We start from the raw sequence: 23,568 nt of genomic DNA, 5'->3' as shown, positions 1-23,568 counted from the left end.
CGTGGTATCAGCTCCGACACTTTGTCAAAAGTAGTTGTCAGTCCTTGTCCACGACCTCCTATATATATTTGTATCCCCTCTCTTCAGAGTTCAGAGGAGGTCATCTTAGGACGCGCAGTCCCGATATCTTCATACGACAATTTGCGGTTCGGCCCGTGGCTTAAATATGATATCCAATGATGTAATTATGTTCTCAAAGTCTCTATACCAATTCTCAACTATTATCGTTCGCTGGTAAGTGATATATTTGCGAATTTAGCTGCCGTATCCCGGCTCGGGATTTCGCGCTCTATTGTGGCGTCCTTTGCCTCCAGCCAATCATCAGATAGCATTCATGAATTATCAGAATTACACCATGCAATCTCCCGCAATTATTAACTTTTTATAAGTTTTATAATATAGTAAGGCTCCTAAATTCCACCTTATTCTGAATTGATAATTCACTCCCTTCTATCAGTTTAATCCGCGGAGTTAGCCTCGCTAGTGCTTCTTACAATACGAAGTTGGCGTACCTGGGACTGGTCGATGAAATTTTCTATTGGTCCACATAAACCACGGGATCGGGAAGGCTCATATTTTTTTCTTCCAGTGCCAACCCCGCGTTCAACTCCCGCTAGTACATGGAGATACCCTGCCTCATTTCTTAGAAATCTGCACCCGGCACCCTGCGCTGTGGCCACTACCTATTCTGCCCAGGGCTATGAAAACATTCCGCAACTAGTCAACAACTCGTGCCTTTCTCTTTCCCCCTTCGTCACAATTTCTGAGAATTCTAATTCTGCCGTTCATTGTTTTTGTTAATCTCAGTGGAGACAATAGTCTGTGCATGTTTCACCATACCATCTCGGCCTGGCCTGCTCTTACTGCATGTACAGTAAGATATTCTTTATTCTGAAAATGAAATATATATTCCTCAATAATTCATCATAATTGCATGACGCTTATCACACCCCCACCAGGGCGCAATATGTAGTATGTAATAGTACGTAGTAATGAAAATGTTACCAACGGATAGGATGACGTGGCGGCTGCATCAAACCAGTTAAAGGACTGGTGAACCAAACAAAATTATTTCGGTCATTAATAAATAAGAAGTCTAAATGTACCATAGAAGAAACCAGGAATAAAATGTTAGAAACCGACCATAATTATCAATTATTTTACGCTAAGACATTTTTGTTTTCCCAAATTAAATATTTTATATTTTATAATATGATAGTTGCTTGAAATAAATAAATAAATAAATAAATAAATAAATAAATAAATAAATAAATAAATAAATAAATAAATAAATAAATAAATAAATAAATAAATAAATAAATAAATAAATAAATAAATAAATAAATAAATAAATAAATAAATAAATAAATAAATAAATAAATAAATAAATAAATAAATAAATAAATCTTTTGTTAAGAAGGATTTTATTTTCTCGGAATTACAATACGTTATTATTCACGTTTGAAACCCATTCTATTACAACTGATAGGGCTGACAACGCTCTGCTGGGACGACTGAAGGTGCACCATTTCTGGATATACGGCTGCTGCATCTGATGGTCGGAGTCTTCCTCACTGTCCTCGTTAATAGCCAACAACCGCAGTCTGCGGTTATCAAGCTGTTTGCACAGGTACAAAGTTCCCCGACGCTCACAAAGGAGTCACTGGTCTTCAGTTTTAAGCAATTTCCTTATTAGTCAAAATGTAACAGTAGAAGGAGAAGTTTGCGGTTACTGAATCGAGAACATCAGTTTGTTGTAACAAGACACTTTATATGAGGTGTCAACTTCGTTTGGTATGACATGAGAGTAAACCACAGGATATTACATGAGTCTCTGATGGCTTCACGGTTCATCTTCTTCTTCTTCTTCTTCTTCTTCTTATATATGCCTTTACAGGTCTCCCATATTCTGGGTACAAATATAGGAGAGTTCTATCTGTCTAAAGTTGAACAATACGAGGGTTGGAGCAAAAGTCATAGCAACTATTTTTCCCTCACGGTGCTACCGTACAATGGACATATGTCCTGGAAAGTATGCCACATATAGTTCACAGGCAGAGCACGGGATGACGATGCGTTGGGCAGGTACCACGCACGGGGTGAGGGGCAGCAATAGAGAGTCAGGCTCCGTGCAGAATGGATGTGGTGAGGAAAGAACAGCGTGGGAAGTATTGGAACAACCGACATGCTTACTGGACTTGTCTCCGTGAGATTTTGACTTCATCCCCAAAGTGAAAGATCCTTTGCGCTGGGGAGAGTTTGAGGCACGAGAGGACATCGCCAACGGTGAAACATGCGATTATGGGGCGAGTTGGCCGTGCGGTTAGGGGCGTGCGGCTGTGAGCTTGCATCCGGGAGATAGTAGATTCGAATCCCACTGTCGGCAGCCCTGAAGATGGTTTTCTGTGGTTTCCCATTTTCACACCAGGCAAATGCTGGGGATGTATCTTAATTAAGGCCATGGCCGCTTCCTTCCAACGCCTAGCCCTTTCCTGTCCCATCGTCGCTATAAGATCTATCTGTGTCGGTGCGACGTAAAGCCACTAGCAAAAGAAATATGAGACTGAAAGTTTCACACATGATGAGGCGACTGGTATCCGACGTTTCCCGCAACATTTGTAACGTATTGTGAACAGTCTAGAGGACTACTCAGAGTGTTACTGCACTCTCTGAGAATGAACATTATGTAGCCCAAAGATTTCCTGGCTGACAGTTTCATTGCTTTGCTTCCTACAACTGGTAAACTTACTCGGCATTATTCACGCGTTCACCTGCCCCTCACTGCCATCTGTATACTTCCAATTTTCTGGCACATCTTGCATCTGTGTCAATAAAAGTTGGTTGCATGACTTATGCCCCAACCCTCGTACATCCTGTCCAATCCTTGATGTGGTACATCTACAATTCTCCCCCTTCTAAGTACCCGACGACCATTTGTTCGGCCTTCTAAAGACTTTTCTATTCCCAATAAGTGACCGAGGTAAGAGATTTTATGACACTTAACTGTTCTTAAAAGCTCACACCTACCATCAGCCCGCATCAGGACTTCATTACTTCAAACCTGTCAGACCAGGATATTCAAAGTATTTTTGTGTACACCCAAACTTTTGCGGGCTGGAGCCTGGTTTCCTATAATATGTTACGCTGTGTGTTTACCTGTGGGTTTATTGGTGGCGTGTCTTCCTCTTAACTAGAGGTCTGGAGTTCGAATTCCAGCCGGTTCAGACATTTAAACAATGGACTGAGGACTTGAACGAGTTTAACCCAGACTCGTGAAAACAACACAGGAGCTATCTGATATGAGATGTAGTGAACCTGGACGATAAAGTAAAGCAGATGACGATTTCGTAACGTTGACCAGGTGAACTCCAATACCTGTCGAGGTAGCAGTCTTTTTAGAAAGCAAATATGAGTCAGAGGTTTTCTTGTTCTGACATCCTTGTGACATCCTTCCTACTGTTTCTCTAAAAAGGGGTTCCAGAATGAGTCACTAACTCTACTGACGCACGTCTTCAACATTATCAGTACCAACCATCTGCACCGGGAGTAAGTCCACGAACTGAGCTGTTTGGGTCACGTAGCTCACAGCTTGCTTTGGAGAGGTGGCGAATTAGAACTCCATTCCCAGCAGCCCTGCAGATGCTTTTCCGTGATTTACTATTTTCACACCAGACAAATGCTGGAGCTAGACCTTAATTAAGTCTACGGTTGCTTCCTCCCCATTCCTAACCCTTTCTCATATCATCGTCGGCATAAAACCTGTCTGAGTCTGTGCGACATGAAACCACTAGCAAAAATACATAGGCCCTAACTAATACATTTCAATCATCAATCACCACCGATCTGCATTTAGGACAGTCGCCCAGGTGACAGATTCCCTATCTGTTGTTTAACAAGTCGTTTCTTAAATAATAGCAAAGAATTCGGAAATTCATCAACCATCTCCCTTGGTAAATTATTCCAATCCCTAACCCCCTTCCTATAAACGAATTTATCCTCTTGAATTCCATCTTTATCTTCATACAGTGATAGTTCTTGCTTGTAAAGACATAACTCAAACTTCTTCGTCTACTAATGTCGTTCCATGCCATATCTCCACTGACATCTCGGAACATTCCACTTAGTCAAGCAGCTCGTCTCTTTTCTTCCAAGTCTTCTCAAACTTTGGAAGATTTTCGTAACGTTACTCTCTAGCGGAAATCACCCAGTACAAAGAGAACTGACTTTCTTTGGATTAATCCAGTTCCCAAATCAAGTAATCTTCTTGAGTGCTCTATTTAAAAACTCAATATCCACATACTTCGAATAGTGGGAACAGACCCTCCCTACCGGACGATTTCGCCGTGCGGTTAGGGGCGCGCAGCTGTGAGCTTGCATCTGGAAGAAAGTGAGTTCGAACCCCACTGTCGGCAGCCCTGGAGATGATTTACCGTGGTTTCCCATTTTCACACCAGGCAAATGCTGGGGATGTACCTTAATTAAGGCCACGGCCGCTTCCTTCCCATTCGTAGGCCTTTCCTATCCCATTGTCACCATAAGACCTATCTGTGTCGGTGCGACGTAAAACAAATACCAAAGACCCTTCCTAAGCACTACCACTGCCACCAAAACAGTCACTTACCCCATGGCTCTACAGTCCTTTAAGGACATTGGCCTCCTTGAAAACAGCTCTCCAGTCGTCCAGGTCTTCAGCACGCCTACGCCACCTCCTGACTCCAGTGGTCCTCAGATCAGTCTCCCCATCCACCAGCCATCTCATCCTGGGCCGACCCCTCCTTCTCCTGCCCCGCAGGGTGCCCTGTCAGTGCCTTCCCTGGAATTCTTCCCTCCTCCATCCGTTGCACATACCCTAGCCATCCAATTCGTCCCGCTTTGACTGAGGTCACCAAGACCGGGTCCTTATAAGATAATTTTTTTTCTTCATTTGTTCTGATTCTCCATAAATCTCCCTCCTTCGCGGTCCAAATATCTTACTCAGTACTTTCCTTTCCCTCACATTTAATCTCCTCTCTGTGGCCTCGGTCAATACCCATGCCTCACTCCCATACATACGTACTGATTTAATTATTGTTTAGTAGAGGGTCAGTTTTAATTTCCTGCTTAAGCTTTTACTTCTCAGAAGAGGGTACAGTGCTCTGTAGGATCTTTTGTCAACCTTAATACGATTCACAATATCTGTCTCAACTTAATTTTCTGGTGTTATTACTGTGCCAAGGAACGTGAAGCTATCTACTGCTTGAAAGGTGTAATCATGCACTTGAAGTTTTTCAGTGTTCCTTCGACTTCTCTCCGTTACCATATATTTAGATTTAGCCTCACTCAAAGACCCAGCCGCATCTTTCAGCTCCCTCAAGGCAGCCGTAAATACCTCGTTACTTCCAGCAGTTATCACCACATCATCTGCATAAGCCAAAACTTCGATCAATCTATTGTAAATATTACCACCCGGATTAGTAGTTATTGATCTTACAGCTTTCTTCAGCACTAGATTAAGTAACACTGGTGATAAGGGATCTCCTTGCCTTAGGCCTTCTCCGGTTCTGAAAGACCTTGACAGACTTCCCTGCACTTTTACCTGACTTCTTCCCAAAACAGTCACCATCGCCATAAAACTGAATCTCAAAAATGTTTTCATAACTAATGTTTTTGCTCGATAAACTTTAGTCATAAGGTAGTCTATTTCAATCTTTGCATGCAGATTGTTATCAACATACCAAGTTAAAGGATGATGAGAAATTGTCTACGAGGAGAATGGATTGATGGGGATGTTGATTATTGTTTTAAGAGGAAGTAAATCTGAGCAACCATCCTCTCTTAATGCCAATCAGAAAAAAAAAACTGAAGAGTTCCGACATTTCTTAGAAGGGAGGGTAAATGGCTACGAAGATGAAAGATTCCCTAGGTTTCGCAAACCTACTACCATCGGGGTCTGAAGAGGACAAGATTTAACCAAGGCAGGTTGAATATGAAATACGAAAGTGACGCGTCTAGCACAAATAAGTGGGAGTAATGCCAGACTCAGGTAGGGGGCTCGTAAATCTCCATGGGGTCTTCTTTTAGTCGGCTGTTACGACAGACAGCGGTACCGTGCACGTATCCTATTGCCCCCACCAACAGGGGAAGGCTAATGGATTCATTTATGTTTAGTTAACGTTTTCGAGGGGTTAAATAGCCTTTATAGTCTCCCATTATCGATCGTTTTAAATTGTTCGCTAGTCAGGAATGGTTTTACACCACCCTCTACAGAAAAGGTGATCGGTTGAAAATTTTAGTCCCTGAGTACACAGATGACCGAAGGGAAAGGGCATATTATCATAGAGATATTTCTTGGCTAGTTATAACGTGGCGGTTTAGCTACATTTTTCCAAAGGAGACATATCTCATTCAGTCATGTCAGTGCAAGTAGCATCATCTACTTCAGTAATTAGGCCTCCAACTGCAGACCCTCTATAAGTTTAATTTATAAAATACATTGACATATTCTTTTCAAATTTTAAATTACTTTCAACACATTTCGGCTGTCAAAGGCAGGCTTACAAATTAGTGAACCTATAATTAAGGAGCACAAAGAAATAGACGAACATATAATGAAAGGCAATAGCTAGAAAAGAGACGCCCAGATAAGAACACAATTTGGAATAAGAAAGTGTTGAATATCATATGGAGTAAGAATGGTGAAGCCCTATCTGATGAAAATGAAGCAGTGTTGCGTTGGAGGGAGAACACGGAAGAACTTTCCTAAGGAATTCTGGATGCGGATGTACTGGAAAGTGAGGACCAAGTGGAAGTTGATGAGCTAGGACCACCAATACTGAGAGAAAATTTTTAAAACGCTCTCAAGATATTGACAAAGAAAGACTTCAGAACGAGATTAAATCAATGGCGAGATATTACAGGCCCTCTGAAATAAATCCAAATACATTATATACTAGCTAATAAATGAAACTTACGTACCTGGAGGAATCCTAAAAGATGTTGAGGAAACTACACTTATTTATAACCAAAAAAGCATAGTACACAGGTCTGTGAAGATCATAGAATTTTGAACCCCCTCTCCTGTACCTCTAGAACTATGAATCGAATTATCTACCATAAAATAGAGAAGACGATACAAGATGATGTCTCAGAAGAACAGTTTGAATACAGGAAGGAGAGAGACACGCGAGAAGCTATACTATGTCTTAGTGTCATTTTTGAAAAATCTTTAGAATTAGGGAGACAAATGGTGATTACGTTCATTGATCTAGAGCAAGCTTTTGACAACGTAAACTGGAATCTCCTCTTTGAAATTCTAAGAAATCTGAAGACAGACAACAGGGACAGAAGAATACTCTATCATTCTTGCTAAAACCAGAGTGACCGAGCTTGATAGCAGCAGTCGCTTAAGTGCGGCCAGTATCCAGTAATCGGGAGATCGTGGGTTCGAGCCCCACTGTCGGCAGCCCTGAAGATGGTTTTCCGTGGTTTCCCATTTTCACACCAGGCAAATGCCGGGGCTGTACCTTAATTAAGGCCACGGCCGCTTCCTTCCTCTTCCTAGGCCTTTCTCATCCTATCGTCGCCATAAGACATACCTGTGTCGGTGCGACGTAAAGCAAGTAGCAAATAAAAATAAAACCAGAGTGAATTAACTGACAAACAAACAGTGGAAGATACAATGGAGGGGCGGATGAGGACTGTCGCAACAATTAATTAATATCTGTACAGAAGAAGTCATAAATAACATAAATAACATTCAAATTAGTGCTAAACTCTACGGTTACATGCGATTTGCAGATTTGATAACCGACAATTAAAAGGATGTGAGAATGCACTAAACCACATGAAGAGGCTGTTAAAAGAGATACGAGAAAAATAAACAAAATTGAGACCAACGTAATGACGTGAATGGAAGGCAACTAGATCAAGTAAAGGATTGAAATATATAGGAATTCTGATCACATCTGATGTAAAATATACCGGGATTGTAAACTCTAGAATTGCACAGGCCAAGAAATATATCTAATAAAGTCACATTTCCTTTTGTGAAAGTCAAATATTCATAAATATGTTCCCCCGTCATGGCCATAGATCAAGGGATGCTAATTTCAGATGACTCCAGCCATAAGACATAGCCTGCACGGTTGTTAGTTAACATAATCTGAGCATCCATCCATACCTTCCAGCACTGTCTTCGCGGTTGCTATGGTTACTCTTTTGTCACACATTCTGTCTCGTTACGTTACACAAATATTCGGACGAACCTGATGATGATGATGATGATGATGCTTGTTGTTTAAAGGGGCCTAACATCGAAGGTCATCAGCCCCTATCGGACGAACCTAGCCATAAGACATGCTTATATCGAAAGAAAACTATCCATATGGAGGTTCGAAAGCACTTCGTGGGAAGTGTGTGGAGCACTGTTGTGAGCTACGGGTCAGAAACATGTACCCTGCGAAAAGCGTAAGTATTGAAACTCATGCCACTTGAGGTGTGGTGTTGGCTGACCCCTAATAATACTTTAGACTGATAGAGACACAAACTAGAACGTTCTGAAAATAGTAAATGACACACAAGTACCTTGGTTGAAGTCTGAAACAGGAGAAGAAATAACTTCGTTTGTCACTTACTTCGTCATTCTGACTGGTGTACCACTCTGTATCAAGTAATACTGGTAGATAGAAGCAAGGGTGCCCATACCCGGGGGGCAAGGTGGGGCCGCGGCCCCTTCCCCCCCCTAGCTCTCAAGGAAAGGCAAAAATATAGTGTGGACAGATGCTTTCCTTTCAATAAAATGATTTAAAAGTCAGTATTATTATGTAGAAGTGTTAGTATAGACCCCCACTAACAGGCAGGGGATACCGTGGGTTATTCTACCGCAGAATACAAGTCACCATTTATCTTCCAAAATATTAAAAATACTACGAACCCCCAGGTCTGCCCCCGCCCCCCTACAAACTGTCACATGGGCGCCCATGGATAGAAGGAGCACATGAAGACCAATAGTACAATTTATAGTCAGAATTACGGTCAAGCACACCTATTGCCACTTGAATCTGTCGGACAAAGAAAGGAAACGCTTAGAAGACATGCATGTTACCCATCAAACTCAGGGTCGAGGAGAAGAACAAGAACCACGCTTTAACAAATTGATTGTTAAGGTATTCAAGATTGTTAGGCCGTTTCGGTCACGAAATTACCAGCGTACTTCCTCAGTTTGACAGCAGGTGATTGCCACCCCTTTTGAGGGCTCTGGTGGCTAGCGCGTCGTTGATACATCACTGCAAGGCTCCTTTGTAGAAGAGGACCATAAGATTCATTTAATAATTTAAATTATCGTTCCTTTCAGGGAACTTAATGTTTGATATAAATTACTTGTTTATTTTTGTTTATTACTGAAGGTTCTACCTCCTCCTTCAATCAACGCTCAGGATATCTTAAGAAATGCTAAGATATAGTTGGAGAAAGTTTATCGTGAGTTAACTCCAGTCGTTATATATATTTTGAAAATATTTTGTAATGGGAAAGGACAATATTTATGACACGAACTAAGAAACGCTGAAGGTGATGATAAGCCTGTGATTTTCTGATGTAACAGCGAGTTACAATAATAATATTAATAATAATAATAATAATAATAATAATAATAATAATAATAATAATAATAATAATGTTTCGTGTGGCTATTGCTACCCTCTGACAAAGGTGGGTGGTATCTGTGTAGGGAAGTACGTGATATTGTAGTAGACGATAGTGTTAAGTGTGGTATATGAGTTCTAGGGAGGTTCGGAACACGACAAACACCCAGAACCGAAACAAGGGAAATAAATATTTAAGATTAAAATCATCGATCCGGCCGGGAATCGAATCCAGGGTCTTCTGAACTAAAGGCCACTACGCTGTCCGTTCATTCAGAGTTAACAAGATAGGAGTGCATTAAATGGAGATTATTTGCAACATTATTTGGCAAATCTAGTGGTGGTGCATGACAAAGGACTGTCTAAATAAACTCTTTCGATTAATTATGATCATGTGTTACCTGAAATATCATTAATTTTGCTTTAGAAAGAGATCTCAAAGACCGAGACTTGGACTGAGATTTTAATAGCTTTTATGTGTCGAGTAATGAGTATTAACCGAGTTTTTAGTCATTCATAGGTTAGAAAGCAAACTTACTAAAGCGGGTATCAAGTATACACAATTATGCTGTGACATTTGCATAAATATTAGGAGTACGGACCATCAGAATCCCTAGAAGTTATGTTACTCTCGTTATATTTTGGAAGAACGGGCTGGACAAGATATTAAGCCTAAAATCCGTACTCTGCTAATGGGTCTTCCATCTATGAAACTGGACATCTCCAGAAAATGGAAATCTTCTTTGTGCTGAATATGGTCTTTGACAGTGTTTACATAACGCAGTAAAATTGGCCTGTGACCAGCTTCTTGATTGTTTAGACAGTTGGGGTTAGTTGCAAACACGGCCATATGCTTACGGTTATGAGTTACAATACCGGCTACCTCCAGTACCGCTAAAGGGCAAATCAATCGCCTGTCCCATACACCTACCTCGTGCTGCCTGCTCGATAATCAAATGCCAACAGTGTTCGGTTTTGAGTATAGAACAGTGTGGTTGTCATAATTCCACGTAAAAATGGATTCTAATATTGATGAAGTGTCACCTGAAAGAGCTAGGAAATGGTGGAGGAATACGGCTCCCATATCAGAACCAGATAAAATGTTCCACATTGGTTGAGATGACAACATTCCAGGCTCAGACTGAGAAACAAAATGTCTATCAAATCTCAAGGTTACAGGGTAAAAGTATTTCAAATTTGCTGCTGCGGAAGAGTATTTTTGATAAAATCACAAGGCGTCAATTCTGTGCAGTTCTAATTCAAGGTGAATGGAATTTGGTACAGTATTACGTGTAAGCAGGACTGGAAAGTGTTATGAATACGAATGCAAATGTTGCACATCCGGATAAAACAGTGAAAAAGCTTATATTAAAAATAAAGCTGAATTTCCGTTGCATGGACATTTTGGGACACAGTTGCGAAATTTAAAAATGCTTAAGTTTGACGAAGAACTCTCATTGAATTTAATTCTACATGAAAATGTTATATCGAAAGATGAGGAAAATGCTGGGACCGATCAACCAGTTCGCGTTGACGAGGAGAAGATAACTATGTACCAAATATGTTCCCCTGTGGGTGAGGGCGGAAGAATAACACCCACGGTATCCTCTTCCTGTAGTAAGAGGCGACTAAATGAGGCCCCAGGTGCCCTTATCTTGGGAGCATTAGTTGACGACGTACGGGGCCCTTAGCTGAGTCCTGGCACTGCTTCGAATTACTTTTGCCAGGCTCCTCATCTTCTCCTATCGGTCTTCCGTTTGTCAAAACTTGTTCTTTTTCGATTAGGTTCCGAGGGCTACGCGAATCTTTCATTTTCAAGCCCTTCCTTGCCCTCGTCTTTCATCGGGCGATATCTTCATTTTTTGGATTGTTGCACCCCTTCCAGTTTTACCTCTGATTAGTGTTAATACAGGATGGTCGCCCAGTTGTACTTCCTCTTAAAACAATAATCACCACCGCCACGTGTTCAAACCATGCATGCCTCACTGTAGTGAGAGATTTAGCCTAACCTAAACGCAAAGGCATGCATGTAAGAGTCTTCTCTTTGGGCTCGTGGAGCAGCTTTCAACCACATGGTAGTATCTTTATTTATCAAAGAAAATGTTCGATAAACTTTCCAGTTCTTTGAAAGCGTTTAAAAATAGCTAAGAAAACCATTGACAGGTAATACGTCACTGGACGACAGCCCTAGATGCAGATCATTAATGATTGATTGTAGCTATCTGGAAAGAACTCGTCATCACTTAAAATGAGTTTCATGACATATGTACCAATATTCATAAAGATTCACTGAATATTTTACAGTGCCATTTGTGTGGCACATTTCAAATAATTTTGTAATTAGATTGTAAATAGGGAATATAATTTTAGGTATTTACATGTACTTGTATTTGTGTCAATTTATTCTGGACCTTTGTGGTCATCCGGAATGCCGGACAGATGTTTTTGCCTTTTAGAAATATGTATATCTATTGGGTGCCAGAGAGGTAGAGTTTCAAATATGAATGGATGTAATAAAATAAATCTGTCACAAATGAGGTTATGAGAATCCCAGGTTGTGTCCGGGGTTTCGGAAATCCAATTACGATGGCAGACCTTACTGCACCCGCACCTAGAAATGTGAGCTTGAGGATAGATAAACTGATAACTATGCATGTCACGACACCGCTATGTGAAATTTACCATTTATAAAAACGCAATGAAACAAAATCATGCAACGTACTAATAATAAAATAGTTTACAATAAAATAAGCTTAGAGGTTATACATGAATAGTATACATTTTTGTCTTTCTCGTGACACCTAAGTATAGCTGGAGAATGACTCACTGGCTGCTGTAATTGGCGTTCCACAATTCAGCAATTTAGTTATTTAAAATGCCGGTCCCGTGGTGTAGGGGTAGAGTGCCTGTCTCTTACCCGGAGGCCCCGGGTTCGATTCCCGGCCAGGTCAGGGATTTTTACCTGGACCTGAGGGCTGGTTCAAGGTCCACTCAGCCTACGTGATTAGAATTGAGGAGCTATCTGACGGTGAGATGGCGGCCCCGGTCTAGAATGACAAGAATAACGGCCGAGAGGATTCGTCGTGCTGACCACACGACACCTCGTAATCTGCAGGCCTTCGGGCTGAGCAGCGGTCGCTTGGTAGGCCAAGGCCCTTCATGGGCTGTAGTGCCCTGGGGTTTGGTTTGGTTTAGTTATTTAAAATGTTGAACAGATGTTTTTACTTGCACTTAGTAGCACACGTATTATTTTGAATCTAAGTGCTTCTTTGTTTATCTATAAAAATCACTACATTTCGTCCCTGGAAAAGTAAAGTATCGTAAGAGATATTATTGTCAAAATTGAGGTTTCAATGTTTATGTGTCAATCCGACTCCACTGCACAAAGTACATTGTCGTAACCACCGTCAGTAATATACAGAACAGTCATTACATCTTAAGCGCCTGAGTTAGAATCTTGTAATTTACGTGCAGATTATCGTACGAGACAAGTTCTAATTCTAAAGGGAACGTGAGATGCGTCAGTCATTGTTCATGGCTGCTGTCGGTCTTTGCTGTGGTCCGTGTTTTATAACCGCCTCAAATCAATTTGGCACTTGAAACATAAGGCAAAACCTGCTGGCGGACCTATCGCATGTTGACTGACATTTACGAGGTAGTATACTAGTGGAATGCGGAATGGCGTTGGGAAGGTAAGAGAAGGGGATGCTTCTTGTGACAGATTTGACTGCGCAAGTACAGTGAGTAGCTAAACAAATCGGTTCATTGTCTGTACATATTCATACCATCCTCGCACGAAGTAAATTTTGTCGCTGAAAATTCTAAACTGAAGTTTGCGACAAGAAGAGGAGAAACGCGAGAGATTGTCCAGTGTTCATATTTCTATGAACAAGGAAACCGAGGACAGACAGAATAAAACGCAAGGATAGTATAGAAGGGACTTGTTGAAAGTACAACAAAAATAGCAGATGCAAGAAAAGTGTTGTAGAGAACGGTCGAGAGAATTTTAACAGAGCAAGTTGGCCATGCGTTTATAGTCGTGCAGCTGTGAGATTGCGTTCGGGAGGTAGTGGATTTGAATCCCACCATCGACAACCTTGAAGATGGCTTTCCGTGGTTTCCCATTTTCACATGATGAAAATGTACCTTAATAAAGGCCACAGCCGCTACCTTCCCTCGCTCCGTTGCCGAAAACCTTGAATGTACTAGAGTGACGTTAAACAAGTAGCCAAGAAAAGACAGCGCGTTACTGAAGAAAATTCATTTGGTACACAAGGAAAAACACAGAAAGCGAAAAGCGTGTAATGAATTTTTAAGATTTCGACGCAAAGTCCATGAATTTTACATTCTTCTGAAAACAAGTCCTTCAATATCTAAATTACGACCAGTGTCAGGAGAGGATTGGTTTCCAAGGAGGTTGTATCAGTTTGAAAAGTACTATAAAAGATTTAGGACTTAACTGGAAGAAGATTAGAAATGACAGGAGGGTTTTAATCGATGTCGCCTATACGGGGAGAGACCTGCACCGGGCCACTATGGAGACCACACTCCATGGAATGACAGTAAATATCTTGTGAATGCATTTGTGAGTGGCTTGCTGAGGAAACTGAGTGTACTTTCGACGACTGATGTGTGATATCCACCAAGGGGATAGCAGGTGACACAAGACGAGTACCTCAACACTTACGACTCCAAACACAGTCATCTATTACCACGAATAGATGAGGACGACAGATAAAAGTGCTTTTTCGAAATATTGTACTGCACTCAGTGTAATTTCCACTTCCATTCACATATTGTAATGCAGTAAGTAAATTTTCCTATTGTCTTTTTTCTACTTTTCTTAATACAGTCGTTTAAGCAAATCTCTTATTATTCTCATGCCTTACAATCCTTCAAACCACTCCCTCCAAAATATTGTAAGCGCCACAAAAGCTACCGTAGGAGGACCGCTTTCTTAAATAATGCAGTAGACAACGACCAGAATACAATCGTAAGCGAAACTCGTAACTTTGAAATAAGTTCCTTTTCGCTACGATTTAATAAATACGTGACCTAATATACGACAATAAAGTGAAAAAAGTGAAAAAAATTATTTCTGGACTAGAATAAAACAGAAAGTGCCTACACTCTAAGTCAGGGCCATCCAGCTATTGCGCTCCGAGAGCGCGCCCGCGCTCGGGGAGCACTGGGCAGTCAGACTAGCGCTCCACCACTACAGTGTGGCAGCGAGGGGATCTGAGACGGACGATGTTCGGACCGCGCTGACTAGATACGTACGTACAGTCGTGCGTACGTCGGCTTTTGTGGGTTTGTTGACATCATTTTGATAAGGCTGTTTTGCCATAACCAATATACCGCATATACACATCGAAAGGTACTCCGATGTATGGAATATGCAGGAAACGAAATCAAGTGTTAAGTAAGGAATGGAGTAATGCTATTTATTCAAAACTGAAATTTGAACATATCTGAGAGGAAAATTAAAAATTTTACCAATATTATACCAATATTCTTAAACAATTACGCGAGTTTCTATCGCTCATCGTTGCACGATGTTTACTTTTGGTAAGCTTAAGAACCGAAAAGAAACGCTCACAAATGTACGTTTAGCCGAACATTGACAGAACTTTACATGCATCTTTATATAAAAGGGGGTATTCTCCTTTAGGAAAGCCACTATAAAATTCTTCCAAACTTCGTGACATTAGAAAGCGGTCTTTAAGACGAACATTGCACTGCAGTTCAAGCTACTCGAATTGAAATAGCTGTGGAGCACTGTCTGCACTAAGAGAAAATGTTCGAACAATTACATTTAACACCGCTTGGGGTTCTGATAATTCTGAAAATCTATTTTCAAATGCTTCTTGTAACTGGCGAATTGCCTGCAAGTACTCATCAAAGTCGACACCTTATTTCACTGCTTCAAGCAATGGAAAATGTCCTGTGTTCCTTGCACGCAACTGGTTTTCCCACAAAATCAATTTTCTTTTGAACGCTTAAACTTCTTCCACCAAATCGCTGATATTGTCCCCTTAGCCTTGAAGCCAAGTATTTTCTTTTTGCTATTGGCTTTACGTCGCACCGACACAGATATGTCTTATGGCGACGATCAGGCAGGAAAGGGCTAGGACTGGGAAGGAAGCGGCCCTGGCCTTAATTAAGGTGTGAAAATAGGAAACCACGGAAAACCATCTTCAGGCCTGCCGACAGAGGGGTTCGAACCTACTATCTCCCGAATACTGGATACAGGTCGCACTTAAGAGATTGCAGCTATCGAGCTCGGTAAGCGAAGTGTTCAAGATGGGCAGTAAAGTCACTTAAAAAGACCCAGTCCACCACCCACTTAGGATTACGCAAAAGAATTTCGGGCCGCCCTTTTGTGTCATAAAAGGTATCTATTCATGGAATAGATACCTTCCATGAACCGTCTCTACATTGTGTGTATATGTTGTGTGACAAACATTGCGATCGCTATCCTTTCAGCAAGTCCAACAAGAGAACAATGTCTTTACTAGAATATGCGAAAGATTAATGTATTCTTAATGCACATTTGTGCACTATTAAATAAATAAAAGGTATATATTGCATTCCGCAAGCAAAAAACTCGATGAAGCACATTCGTCTTGCACAGCCATCTTACTTCTGCATGGCACGGGATATCCGGATACTCCACTTCGAAGTCATCCAAGAACTCTTTTATTTTTTTTTGTTGCTATTTGCTTTACGTCGCACAGACACAGGTAGGTCTTATGGCGACGATGGGACAAGAAAGGCCCAGGAATGGGAAGGAGGCGGCCGTGGCCTTAATTAAGGTACTAATTAAGGTTCAGCCACAGCATTTGCCCGGTGTGAAAATGGGAAACCACGGAAAACCATCTTCAGGGCTGCCAACAGTGGGGTTCGAACCCACTATCTCCCGAATGCCAGCTCACAGTTGCGCGCCCCTAACTGCACGGCCATCTCGCCCGGTACTCTTTGAATTGACGGTGCGTGAGTCCATAGGATCGAAGAAAATTTACCACTCGCACAACTGTTCCGATTACGTCTTTAGGCTTGGCGACTTTTGCACAGATTGCCTCCTGGTGTATCAAGCACTGGATCGCCGCCATTAGGGTAGTACCGCTCTCAGTCATTTTTAATTTTACATAGCTGAGGGACCCCGTTCGTAGACTACGTAATGCAGATGCTCAATCCGTCGTTACACTCGTGAACCGCCGCTCCCATTTTAATCCCATTGACTCAAACCCCCCCCCCCCCCCACTGCTTTGAAAATATCGAAACCGAGTGGTGTCTTTGAGAGCTACCAAGTCTAGGAAATCCTCGGTGAGCCGAATATCGTCATCCACCCTCGAATGAAAATAACGAGCTGAGCTGTGTCCGCAATGTCGGTTGATTCATCGAGGGCGATGGAAAAGGATACAAAATTTGCTGCCTTCTCCATTAATAATCTGTGGCTTGGTTCTAAAAGGGCCAATGTCAAAAAAACATGTTTTTGAGCTATGAGAATTTGAAGTTTTGCTTATAGTTTTCCAATTATTTTTTTTCAACAACTAACTTTAAATAATGCATCCGGGAGATAGGGGGTTCGAATCCCACTGTCGGCAGCCCTGAAGATGGTTTTCCGTGGTTTCCCATTTTCACACCAGGCAAATGCTGGGGCTGTACCTTAATTAAGGCCACGGCCGCTTCCTTCCAACTCCAAGGCCATTCCTATCCCATCGTCGCCATAAGACCTATCTGTGTCGGTGCGACGTAAAGCCCCTAGCAAAAAAAAAAAAGAACTTTAAATAATTTCATACTTTCTGTGTGGAAGGCGCCTTATTAAACGCTAATCTTTTCTATCGTATTCTTTAAGAATTGCAAGGTCTCTAATCTTTATTGGTATCTAACATTATTGGCAAGTGCTTATTTAATTAAAAGTTAACTGTTCGTTTAGTACTTAACAGAGACATTGGCCCTTTTAACATGTTGCAAGCCAGGATAAAACGCGTTTGTGTAAGTTAATATCTCAATTTCGATAAAAAATGACATTGGCCCTTTTAGAACCAAGCCACATAATTGTTGTTCCATATCAACGGCCATATTGTCTATTCTGCGAGCCACACTGTGAGGAGAAAGATATATTTTGTGAAATTTCTCAAATAGCTGCCGCTGCGTCCATTAGGCACTCCTTGATTACATTCCCTTCCGCGAAGGGTTTCCCAGCTTTGGCAATTTGCGACGAGCATTTGTAGCTTGTTCGTAAAGTGGGTCCACCAACCTCACTCTCCTCAATCTCCTGTCAGACAAAAATACGGTAAGTCACAACTTTTGTGTTCTTCAGATAATTCAATCATTTATTCATTCCCGCTTATAAACAAGCATTTAAAAATTAAAACAGCAATACAGAACAGTGCTGCTTGAAATTTTCTTTCAATCCTTCCAACTTCGATTGGCGACTGGCGTCTGTCAAATCACCGTAATCATCCCTGTGGTTGGCACGGTAGTGGTGTTGCAAATTGTGTTTTTTTTAACACATAAAATCTCAGTGGCACACTAAAAAATCGGCTGCTCTCTTCGACCCGGCGGGCAGACTGCTCGCTCTGCCAGCCAAGCTCCTCCCTCCAATACCGAAACTACCTTCCCTCAAAGCGCTCGGAGCACTGGCTTGGAGCGCGGCCGGTGCGCTAGCGCTCGGGGAGCGCTGTTTGGATGAAAAAATGAAATGTCGTATGGCTTTTAGTGCTGGGATATCCAAGGACGGGTTCGGCTCGCCAGGTGCAGGTCTTTCTATTTGACTCCCGTAGGCGACCTGCGCGTCGTGATTGATGATGAAGACAACACATACGCCCAGCCCCCGTGCCGTTGGAATTAACCAATTAAGGTTAAAATCTCCGGCTCGGCCGGGAATCGAACCCGGGACCCTCTGAACCGAAGGCCAGTACGCTGACCGTTCAGCCAACGAGTCGGACGCTGTTTGGATGGCCCTGCTCTAAGTAATCGACTCGCTAATCGTTTTGATCATCTCCTGTAAAATTCATATGTTGTTGCTTACGATACTTTGCCTTTCCAGGGACAATTTGAGAATCACTTCCTCACACAATGAATAACTTACTCCGGGTTTTCCAGACAACGGAGTATTTCAAGGCCCAACAGGTGATGTGGTTCCCAGGTTCTGGAAGACCATGAGAGGATGAGTACTCTATATGACCAGCGCACACAAGACAGTTAGTCAATTGAAGAAGGATGGCCCCCTAATGTCCACTTCTCGTTAGGGATCGAAATTTTATCACGACCCATCTAGAACCCCGTGCTAGCAAGAGGAGCGAGTAATCTGAATGGGGGGTACGGAACGAACGTCTATATACTTTACCACGCAAGCCAAGCCAAGACAGTTTTCCAAGAAATTAACTCAAGCCAAGTTTAGCTAGGACGGCAACAGTTCCACACATGCTTACCAAACCTTTCCTGTCTACTTACTATATCTCAAGGTACAGTACGTTAGAATATATAAATTTTACAAATGACTTACTCGTGTAAAATTAAACTAGGCATAATTAAAATACACGTTAATGATTGATATCGTTTATCGGGACATTACAATACGTGTAAACACGGTTTTTATCTTTGCATGAATACAATTCATTTCATGTAAATACCGATTGGCACGTTTCAATTGATTATGCTCCCTCAGTTTCTTTTTTACGTAAAGCAGATTTTATACTTCTTGACACATTCATATTCATGCAAACCTCACCATCTATAATTTTACAATTTAATAATATTCCATAACATGTTTTAATTTAATGTAAAAAATCATCTAACATTCATTAGCAATCTGTTTATAACTCATAAAGCTAATAAGACATGAGTTAAACTTCATTCATTACATCTTATTTGTTATTCAGTTTCTCCAAAGTAAGAATTATTTGTAGATGACCAGTTCTGCAAACAGACGACTCGCATATGTTCTATGTTTCTTTTCCTACTCACTTCTGGCAAAAGTAGTATATTACCTGTCTGCAGCTTGAGGACACTTTCCCCTTTAAGCTAAACCCCATTTCCTTATTTTTCACTTTGTTCAGACAGTTCCAACACCCAAATCAATAATTCGAGTTGATTTTCAATCACCTCCCGTGTAAGGATTATCGCCCATTTCGTATACACAGCCTAATCACCCTCCTCACTGTAACACATTAAAATTAGTTTCTCCTTCTGAATAATTCTAGGGACAGCGTGGTATCAGTATGGTACAATAACTATTCAGTTATAAACCAAACGTTTAAAAAAAAAGTGATATTTGCTCGTGGCGTCGACCCCAGTGGATCCTTTGCCACTAAACACTATTTACTTGACTACAAAAGCTCCATTCGCCAGATACATACTGCATATTTAAAATAACGAAGTTCCCAATCAGCAGAGCTTCATAAAATTTTATCGTGAATGTTTGAATGTGAATACAATTAAGATGATTTTAGTATTGGTACGTTAAGCCAGACGCCAAACATTATGAGTTGAATTCTCCACCCAGAACTACTACTCCTCAGCCGTCAGCCGTGTTACAAGCTACGTGTAGTGCAAAGGTTATCTGTGAAATGAGCTATGTTTGTAACTGGAACACTATGATAGAGTGAGTTGATAGACTGACAATCCTACTAAAGCGTATCAAATACAATTGTGAGGTACATTTGCATTGAATCATAATACGGGTCCCCGATGTTACTAAACCAGAAATGTACGAAGTGTCCACTATGATTAATTTTCATTTTCACTGCACTATTTTGTTCCTCAACATTCTTTCATTTCTTCAGCTAAAGCGACAAAGCGACATCCTTTTGGATGATTTATATTAATATAAAAAATATTATTGTGCAGTGCATTTTTTTTGCTATGGGCTTTACGTCGCACCGACACAGATCGGTCTTATGGCGACGATGGGATAGGAAAGGCCTAGGAGTTGGAAGGAAGCGGCCGTGGCCTTAATTAAGGTACAGCCCCAGCATTTGCCTGGTGTGAAAATGGGAAACCACGGAAAACCATTTTCAGGGCTGCCGATAGTGAGATTCGAACCTACTATCTCCCGGATGCAAGCTCACAGCCGCGCGCCTCTACGCGCACGGCCAACTCGCCCGGTAGTGCAGTGCATTAAATAGATATTATTTGTAAATTTAGAGACCATCTAAACTCTTTCAATTTACTGCGACAATGTGTTGCCTGAAATATCATTAATTTTCCTATCGACAATGTCATTTCAATGAGGACTCCAGTACATATATTTTAGTAACTGTTAGTGAAATAGGGTAGTTTTAACAATTTTTACCATATCATTGTAATTCGGCGTTATGCTGTTGCTGATCCTGAATAAATAAATAACTGCAGTAAGTACCCTTTTCCGGGTAGAATTCAGTTTCCCTCTATTTTACTATGCGGGAACATAAGATGTAGGTTGCTTGCAGTGGCTTGTTGACAATCGAACTCATGTCTTTACCATAATTTACAGTATCTAACCGGCGCTGAAAGTAGTAGGGCTATACGGATTCCAAACCACCTCGAAGGCATTTTTGTGCTGAGTCAGCACCCGAGGTCATTGAACCCGGCCATGGTCATTGACCCCATGACGTCATGACCACGTGACCGGCCACGTGCTATTGTTTGTAAACAAAGCAACGTGCTTCTAATAGCTGCCATCTTGACAGCCCCCAACCTCACTTTTTGAATAAGAGAACGTCGCTAACCTCAGTACTGCCATCTTGACAAGTCCTAACCTCACTGCTGCCATCTTAACTACGTGGGCGCGGAATTTAAACAGCTGCCAAGAGGACAGCTGCCATCCTAACTGGTCCTAAGCACGTGCACTTGTTTTGGCACAATAGCACGTGGCCGGTCACGTGGTCATGACATCATATGGTCAATGACCTTGGCCGGGGTCAATGACCTCCAGTGCTGAGTCAGCACAAAAATACTGACGAGGTGGTTTAGAACCCGTATAGCCCTACTACTGCTGAAAAGTAAATTGATCTATTTTCCACATCACCATAGATCCTGATTGTCGTCCGAGTGTTTCAGGTTTCATTCACTCGTTCGAAAGCACTTTATAACAAAACATGTGCTCTGAAGTAAACGTGAATTCCTACTAATATCTGCCATATTTCGTTACAGTATTCTTTGTCTGAACTGCTTGCTGCTTCAAATTTAATACGAAATACAGGAATAAAGAAACTTCTTCGTGATGGTCTCATACCTAATCAATTGATAAACTTGTTCAAATCCCGCCTTTGAGGCAATTCCTTAATTCAGCTTGAAGACTTTCCTGAAGTATATACTCATAGTAGTATTCGACAACGAATCATATAGGGTGATTTGATATCACCTCCACCTTGTGAACTTGATGTAGCTGCCCAGCGAACCATACTGAGTTTCCCGTTTACTAAATCAGTACTCATAAGATTCGAGTATTTCGTCTTCCTACTTTATTCTTTTTTGTCAATTTCTTCTCTTCCGATTTTCAGTGCACTGTATTAAGTTTGCGAAGTTTAGGAAGTTCTTCATTTTCCTATATTCCGTGCCTATAATGTTATTGTTGTTGTTTTCTTGTTTGGTTCATCCGTCCAAAATCTGTTCGATGCAGCCCTCCATGCCAACCTTACCTGTGCTACGTTCTCATTTCTACTTAACTACTACATCGTAAATTTACTCTAGTTTGCTTGTTAAATTCATGCCTTGGTTTACCCCTTTTAAAATCTGTCCTGTCATTCTATCTCTTCTTTTGTTTAAATGCTCGCATATAGAGTTCTCCTCCCACCAGTTCGATTTAGTACCTCTTCATCCGTTATTCGAACTACACACCCTACCTTTAGCTTCCTTATGTTATTTCATATTTTTTATAGGCTTCTATTCTCCTTTTCTCTGACCTAGTTATCCTCCATGTTTCATTTACATATAATACCACGCTCCAGATTAATGTCTTCAACGACGTCTTTCTAATTCCTATAACAATGTTCGAAGAGAGAAATCTTTTCTTGATGAAGCTCTTCCTTGCTTGTACCAGTCTGCATTTTATGTCCTCCTTACTTATGCCATCATTTGTAACAATATTCATCTACTTCCTTCATTTCCTAATGTAATATTTCATGAATTACCTGACTTCGTTCGATTGCACTCCATTACTTTTGTTTCGGACTTTGCTTATTTGCTTTCATGTTGTTTTCCATCTCAAAGAGTGTCACCGTATGGTTGAGCAGACATCCTGGAGACCCGGATAAAATAACAATAACATCGACAAATCTCAGTGTTTGGATTTCCCCTCCTTGGATTGTGATTCCCTTTCTGATAATAATAATAATAATAATAATAATAATAATAATAATAATAATAATAATAATAATAATACGGGGACACCACCAGAGTAGACAAATTCAAATACCTGGGTGAGATCATCATGAAAAATGGACTGGACAAAGAAGCACTTCAGGAGCGAGTACGCAAACTGGAAATAGCCTACCAAACATCCCGCACAATCTACAACAAAAAATGCCGTTCCCAAAACACCAAGATACGACACTATGAAACAGTTCTGAAGCTAGTAGTTCTGTATGCAGCCGAAAACCTGTCTCTAAATGCCAACAAAGGACTCCTTGAAGAACTGGAGAAAAGAGAACGCAAAATTGTGAGAGGAATCTTGGGATCAATGTACAAAAATGGAATCCATCAAAAGAGATCCAACAAGGAAGTCTACAGCAAAATAGAGAAAATTACCGACACAATCAGAAGAAGACGGGCACGATTTTACGGTCATCTGAAAAGAATGGACGGAAGAAAGTTAACTAAAGAAATCTTTCACTTTTTTGATGCAAACCCCAAAACCACAATTCCCTGGTTTAGAAATCCCAAAGAAGACCTGCAAATGCTACATTTCTCAGCTGAAGACGCCCTTAACAGAGATCTCTTCCGCAAGAAAATATTGACG

This window comes from Anabrus simplex, chromosome 1 (genome assembly GCF_040414725.1).
Source record: "Anabrus simplex isolate iqAnaSimp1 chromosome 1, ASM4041472v1, whole genome shotgun sequence".
In the NCBI taxonomy this organism is placed as follows: Eukaryota; Metazoa; Arthropoda; class Insecta; order Orthoptera; family Tettigoniidae; genus Anabrus; species Anabrus simplex.
The sequence above is the reverse complement of the archived record's forward strand: the minus strand, read 5'-3'. Positions refer to the sequence as shown.